Source organism: Rhinopithecus bieti, unplaced genomic scaffold, assembly GCF_001698545.2.
Source record: "Rhinopithecus bieti isolate Rb0 unplaced genomic scaffold, ASM169854v2 scaffold_2474, whole genome shotgun sequence".
Classification (NCBI taxonomy): domain Eukaryota; kingdom Metazoa; phylum Chordata; class Mammalia; order Primates; family Cercopithecidae; genus Rhinopithecus; species Rhinopithecus bieti.
Genome location: NW_016803891.1, coordinates 959,954 through 967,274, shown reverse-complemented (window position 1 = coordinate 967,274; position 7,321 = coordinate 959,954).

The following is a 7,321-nucleotide window of genomic DNA, read 5'->3' as shown; positions in this document are numbered from 1 at the left end:
AAGAAAGCTTGACCCCGAGGGATGCAATTAAACACGTGACTACTCACTTCTCATCCCCACGTGTTGGCTCAGAGAGTGTAAATTGTGGCAAATACATTGAATATAGCAAGGAGGTCCACAGGCTCTTACTTCAGAATTTCCATATAGCCCAACACAAAGTACATAATTTAAATTATAATTTGTAAACGTGTCTTTCCCTGAAATAGTGCAACATAGTGGCCCACCTACTTTGCTTTTCCATTTATTCTGGGGTTCAAGGATAAAGCTTCCTCAAGGCTAAGAGCTCACAAACTGGACACATTCCCACATAGGCTGACAATAAGGGCAGGCCAAAGAGAATCTAAGCTGGCTTCAGTTGCCAGGAGGATGTTTGGTATGTGGATAAATGCTAGGCCTGCTGTAGAGCTGCTCTGTCAGAAAGAATTGACTCCATGATAAAAGACATGGTTAGAAGCTGAGACTCTGGAGTCATATCCAGTGGCTCCTAGATGGAGCTTGGTCTTCCAGGGCTATCTTGGCTGGGTCTCCCAAAAAGCATTGCTAAAAAAAATACAATAGGTCCCTAAATTTACTAGTTACAGACTGCAGGATTAGGTGACTGAAAAGGTTGGGGACAGTTTCACAGAAATCAGGCCACCTTTGTGTGCCAAAAAACCAACAGAGTCCAGGTATACCTCACCTCCCACCCCATATACGCAGTTGATGATATCATGTAGGCTTTCTGTCTCATGGACCCTTCAGGGAAAATACATGTGGAGAAGAGGAAAATACCCGAGAGATGGAGCACTTCTATTCTTTTTTAAAAAATTATTTTAAGTTCCGGGGTACACGTACAGGGTGTGAAGGTTTGTTACATAGGTAAACGTGTGCCATGTTGGTTTGCTGCTCCCATCAACCCATCACCCAGGTATTAAGCCCAACCTCCATTAGGCATTTTTCCTAATATTCTCCCTCCCCCGACTCCACCCACCAAGATGCCCCAGTGTGTGCTGTTCCCCACCATGTGTCCATGTGTTCTCATTGTTCAGCTCCCACTTATAAGTGGAACATGCAGTGTTTGGTTTTCTGTTCCTGTGTTAGTTTGCTGAGGGTAACAGCTTCCAGCCCCATCCGTGTCTCTGCAAAGGACATGATCTCATTCCATTTTATGGCTGCATAATATTCCATGGTATATATGTGCCACATTTTCTTTATCCTGTCTGTCTAGCATTGATGGGTATTTGGGTTGATTCCATGTCTTTGCTATTGTGATTAGGGAGCACTTTTATTCTAATCAAACTGGAATGATCCAGTTTGCTTAAATGATTGCTTAAATGATTGGATGATACTAAGCTAACACTGAAAAAGACCTAATCATTCATTTAGTCCAAAAATTGCACATGGAGGCTTAGGAGAAGACTCAATTTGTCATAGTATCAAACAGCCAAGTGAAAAATCTTGAGCGAGCCTAGAAGGCCTAGATGGTCCAGCTCTTGCCCCATCTGCTCACCATCATCCCCTGAGTCTCTGCCATCATCCCACCATGCTCTTCCCTCAGTGGTTTGAACAGATATCATCTACCATGAGAGGTTCCTGTGAATATCTCGTCTTCCTCCTGGGCCCCCTCTAAAGTATGACCTAGTAATCGTCAAGCTTCATCTTTAATCATTCTCCCTCTCTCCCTTCTCTGAGTCTATAAATAGTTCTTGAGTTCCTGTGTTCTTGGTGCAGTTCCCAGTTTGGGGGACACAGTGGTAAGCAAAAATAGACAAAGTGATGTCCTCATGGATCTTAGAGAGTATTTGTGTAATTACACACATACTGTCCGCTTATTCTCCTAGACTGAAATTCTATGAGAACAGGAAACAGGGGCAGTATCTGTTTATTTTTTTCACCAAAGAATTAACATGCTAATTGCTCTAAGATCCTTTGGAGCCATATTTTTGCTACCTCCTGTGTCTCTTTCAACATGCTCTTCCTGTTGAGACTTTTTAAAAAAATTCTTTTTCTGGTAAGCTGCTGTACTGCTCATGTCTCTCAGAAGTCCTCTCAGGTACCTCTGGCCATGCTGTTGCATCACAAAGTGTGGGCCCAAATTCCTCTACCTTCCTCTGCAATTTCAATTTGGGGAAGTTTTGACTAACTTCTGCATTGCCAAGTGAGCTCTGCAGGAGACTGGAGTTGTGTGAGGAAGAAGAGTCAGTGTGGCGGGAAAAGCTGAAAACAGGATTCTCTGGAAAAAGCATAGGACACTTGGAGAAAACGGTGAGGATGAAAAGAAAGAATTCAGAAAAAATTTTCCATATAAAATCTGGTTTGTTGGGTAAAATGGTAGCTCCTTTTTTAGCTCTTTGAAGAATCACCATACCACTTTCCACAATGGTTCAACTAATTCACAATTCTACCAACAGTGTACAAATGTTCTCTTTTCTTTGCAACGTGAGGAATATAAATCATTCGACCATAAAGACACATGCATGCAATTGTTCATTGCAGCACTGTTCAGAAGAGCAAAGACATGTAATCAACCTAAATGTCCATCAGTAACAGACTGAATAAAGAAAATGTGATGCATATACACCTTGGAATACTATGCAGCCATAAAAAAAGAATGAGGTTATGTACTTTGCAGGGACATGGGTGGAGCTGGAGGCCATCATCCTTAGCGAATTAACACACGAACAGAAAACTAAATAACTCATGTTCTCACTTGTAAATGGGAGCTAAATGAAGAGAAGTCATGAACACAAAGAAGAGAACAACAGACACTGGAGTCTACTTTAGGGTGGAGGGTGGGAGAAGGGATAGGGCAGGAAAAATAATTATTGGGTACCTGGTTTAATTTCTGGATGTTGAAATAATCTGTGTAACAAACCCCTGTGACACAAGTTTACCTATATATTAATAACAAACCTTCACATTTACACCTGAACCTAAAATAAAAGTTTAAAAGTGTTGAAAAAAATCTGATTTGTATTAATGGGTAAAATGTTTGTGTCCTTCCAAAATTCAGTATGTTGAAGTCCTAAGCCCCAGTGTGATAGTATTTGAAGGCAAAATGTGATAGTTAATGTTATGCGTCAACTTGACTGGGCTAAGGAATACCCCAATAGCTACGAAACGGTTACTTCTGGGTGCTTCTGGAAAAAATTAGCATTTGAATCTGGCGACTGAATATAAAAGATCACCCTTACCAATGTGAGTGGGCATGATCCAACCTGTTGAAGTCTGAATAGAATAAAAAAATGAACAAAGGGCAAATTTGCTTCTGTTTGAGCTGAGACATCATCTCCTCCCGTCAGATAGAAGCTCTCCTGATTCTCAGGCCTTTGGGCTCAAACTGAATAATACTGTTGGCTTTTCTGGTTCTTCAGCTTGCAGAGGTCAGATGTTGGGACTCTTTGGCCTCTATAATTTGAGCCAATTCCTATAATATTATAATATGTATGTATATATGTATGTATGTATATATGTATGTATATATGTATGTGTGTGTGTGTATGTATGCATGTATCTGTCTATCTATCTACTATTGATTCTGTTTTTCTGGAGAATGCTGACTGATACATGACACCTACAGGAGGTGATGAGATTTAGATTAGGTCATGAGGGTGGGACCCCCATGATGGAGTTAGTACCCTTATAAGAAGAAGAAGAAGAAAGAGATCTCTCTCCATCTTTACACACAAACACTGAGGAAAGACCATGCAATCACACACCAAGAAGGTGGCTGGCTGCAACCCAGGAATCACCCTCATCAGACACTGAGTTTGCTGGCACCTCTAGCCTCCAGGACTGTGAGAAAGAAATGTCTGTTGTGTAAGTCACCCAGTCTATGGTATATTGTTATAGAAGCCTAGTCAGCTAAACCATGCAGCCTCCATTTCCATCCCAATCTCCTCATGAAAACTTCAACAAAGCCTCATGTTGAGACAAACTTCAAGGTGGGTGCAGGGCAAGAGAAGGAGCCTCCCAACAGGTTCACCTAGGAAATTCATAGCTGTCCATAGTGTAGTCACTCCCTCACCATTGCATCCAACCCCATCCCATCAAGATTGAGTCTGTAATGGGAACCAGTCTGGCTTATATATATATATATATATATATATATAATGTATATAAATATATATATTTACTGTACTTGGCATTTTATCAGTTTATGTCTTTTAAAAAGAGAACTCAAATCAGAAAAGCTTCCAAAGGAATACAGATCTATTGACGTCTCAATGTCTTGTTTTCCGTATTGCTTACAAATACTTCCATATGAAGCGGCAAAGCAGACAGCTAAATTATTTATGTATATCAACTCCCTATATTTTTTAGCCTTCCTTGCTTATAAGAATGGCCAATGAGACCTAAGGGGAAATTATCAAGTAGAGCCTCTGTTTAAGTTTTAAATAAAGACGCCTGATTTATTTAGCTGGGAGGTAAGCTCTGCTCAGTAGGAATTTTCTCCTTCCTGCTATCTGTAGTGCAGAGATAATAGGTGCAATTGCAAAGATCATTTTTGTGACCCTGAAGCAACACTCAGGATGAAAGTCACTTGTTAACATTAGTGGGGCAGATAGAAGTTGCTTGGGTCTCTGAGATATCTTTGTCTTGCCATCATACTAGCCTGATCTGCCTGCTTCTGGACTAATTTTACCCAAGAGAGAAACTGAACTCTTTTTTTTTTTTTTTTGAGAAGGAGTCTCGCTCTTGTTGTCCAGGCTGGAGTGCAATGGCATGATCTCAGCTCACTGCAACCTCTGCCTCCCAGGTTCAAGCTCTTCCCCAGCCCCAGCCTCCCAAATAGCTGGGATTTCAGGTGTGTGCCACCACGCCTGGATAATTTTGTATTTTTAGCAGAGGTGGGGTTTCACCATATTGGTCAAGCTGGTCTTGAACTCCTGACCTCAAGTGATCCACGTGCCTTGACCTCTCAAAGTGCTGGGATTACAGGTGTTAGTCACCACGCCCTGCCTGAGTATTGAGTACACTGTTATATGCAGCCAAATTGAATCCTCACTGATACGTCTCTGCTCTTAGTAGTCAATCCATTCTTGCCTCTCCAAACAATGAGAGCTGACTCCTCTTTTTTAGAGTTTGTTTAAAACAAAAGAAGCAAGCCCAATCATCTTCACTGAAATTAGTAGCAATGTATTATCTAATACTAGATGAGTACAAAGTTACAAAAGAGATATTACCCACACAAAGTGAAAAATATGTCGTCTACTATGAGCAAGACATGCCTGTATTCTCTCCAGCATGACATCTTTTCTGTCACAGATGCCGAGTTTTCCCAAGTCTAGCATGTGGCTTGTGAAGGAAACTAGAGGGAAATTAGAATTAGAAATAGTTCTCAGGTAGGGAAGTAACAGTGACCTATGATCTCTGACCTGGGAGAAAATTTGTTTTCTTTCTTCTCTTTCTTCCCTTTTCTTTTTCTTTCTTTCTTTCTTTCTTTCTTTCTTTCTTTCTTTCTTTCTTTCCCTTTCTTTCTTTCTTTTCATTCTTTCTTTCTTTCTTTCTTTTTCTTTTTCTTTCTTTTCTCTTTCTTTCTTCTCTTTCTTTCCTTCTCCTTTCTTTCTTCTTTCTTTCTTTTTTCAGTTTCTGTAGGACTAAATAACTAAGAAGCTAAAAATGACCTTTAGACATAGCTCTTTAATGGCAAGCATGCAACTATTATTTGTCAATTAAAAATACAATTAAAGGCCGGGAGCAGTGGCTCACACCTATAATCCCAGCACTTTAGGAGGCTGAGGCAGGTGGATCACAAGGTCAGGAGTTCAAGACCAGCCTGGCCATCATAGTGAAACCCTGTCTCTATTAAAAAGGCAAAAATTAGCCAGGTATGGTGGTGGGTACCTGTAATCCCAGCTACTCAGGAGGCTGAGGTGGGAGAATTGCTTGAACCTGGGAGGCGGAGGTTGCAGTGAGCTGAAATCCCACCATAGCAGTAAGCTGAGATCCCGCCATTGCACTCCAGCCCAGGCGACAGTGCGAGACTCTGTCTCAAAAAATATATAAAAGTAAAAATAATAATAATAATATAAAAATTAAATCAAATTTAAAAAATCAAAGGTTCTCTCCTTTGATTTTTCACTCCTTTAAAAAATTAATACAAGAATAATAATAAAAGGAGGGAACTGTTATTTCTTGGCTCAAATGAAGTGGCAGAAAATTCTAGAATCACTGCCCTGTTGCCAAATTATTTGACCTCACAAAATGGCAAATATTCACTAAAATTGCATTTAACTTTCAAGGACAGAGCAATCAAGAGTGACACTACGCTGCCAAGATCTGTGTGGGATGAAAATCAAACTATTTATAGTAGTGAAGTCTTAGGGGACCCAATTTTCAAAACGGCAAATAAGAAGCTGGATTAACATCAAGAGTGCGGACCATTAGAAAAAGCCTCATGGCACATGCAGACATAAAGTGGAGTTGGATGCAGAATTAGATTTTTAAATTGGGAAATGTACCTCAGCAAAAATGTTTAGCTACAATATAAAACCACTGATTTAAAAAAATCAATTGAGGGCCGGGCAGGGTGATCCATTCCCATAATGCCAGCACTTGCCGAAGGTAAGGAGGGAGGGTGGTTTAAGCCCAGGAGTTTGAGACCAGCCTGAGTAACACGGCGAGATCCTGTCTCTACAAATTTCTTGATCCCAGGATATTGATACTGCAGTGAGCTTTGACTGTCCCACTGCACTCCAGCCTGGGTGACAGAATGAGATTCTGTCTCAAACAACAACATCAACAACAAAAATTAATTGAAATAAAACAAAATAAAAAGTAGCTGATATTTATTATGTGCTGAATTTATGTCAGGCCCTAGATGTTTTATGTTTATTATTTTATTTAAATTTCCCTAAAATCACACAGCTCAAATCTGGAAAGCATAGCTTTGAACTTGGGTAGCAGGTGGTTTGCCTAATGACTTATGTGGACTCTGCTGTGAGCATGAACTCCTAGAGAGTGATACCACCCTCTCATCATGGTATGCCTTCCTAGATGCCGTCCCTGAGCAATACAGTCAGCCCTCAGTATCCCGGGGTCCACATTTGCAGATTTAACCAACAGCGGATCAAAGGTATTTGGAGAAGAAAGAAAACAATAGGAACACAAAAAGTAATACAAATTAAAAACCAATACAGCGGAGCAAGATGGCCGAATAGGAACAGCTCCAGTCTCCAACTCCCAGCGCGAGCGACACAGAAGACCGGTGATTTCTGCATTTTCAACTGAGGTACTGGGGTCATCTCACTAGGGAGTGCCGGACAATCGGTGCTGGTCAGCTGCTGCAGCCTGACCAGCGAGAGCTGAAGCAGGGCGAGGCATCGCCTCACCTGGAAGC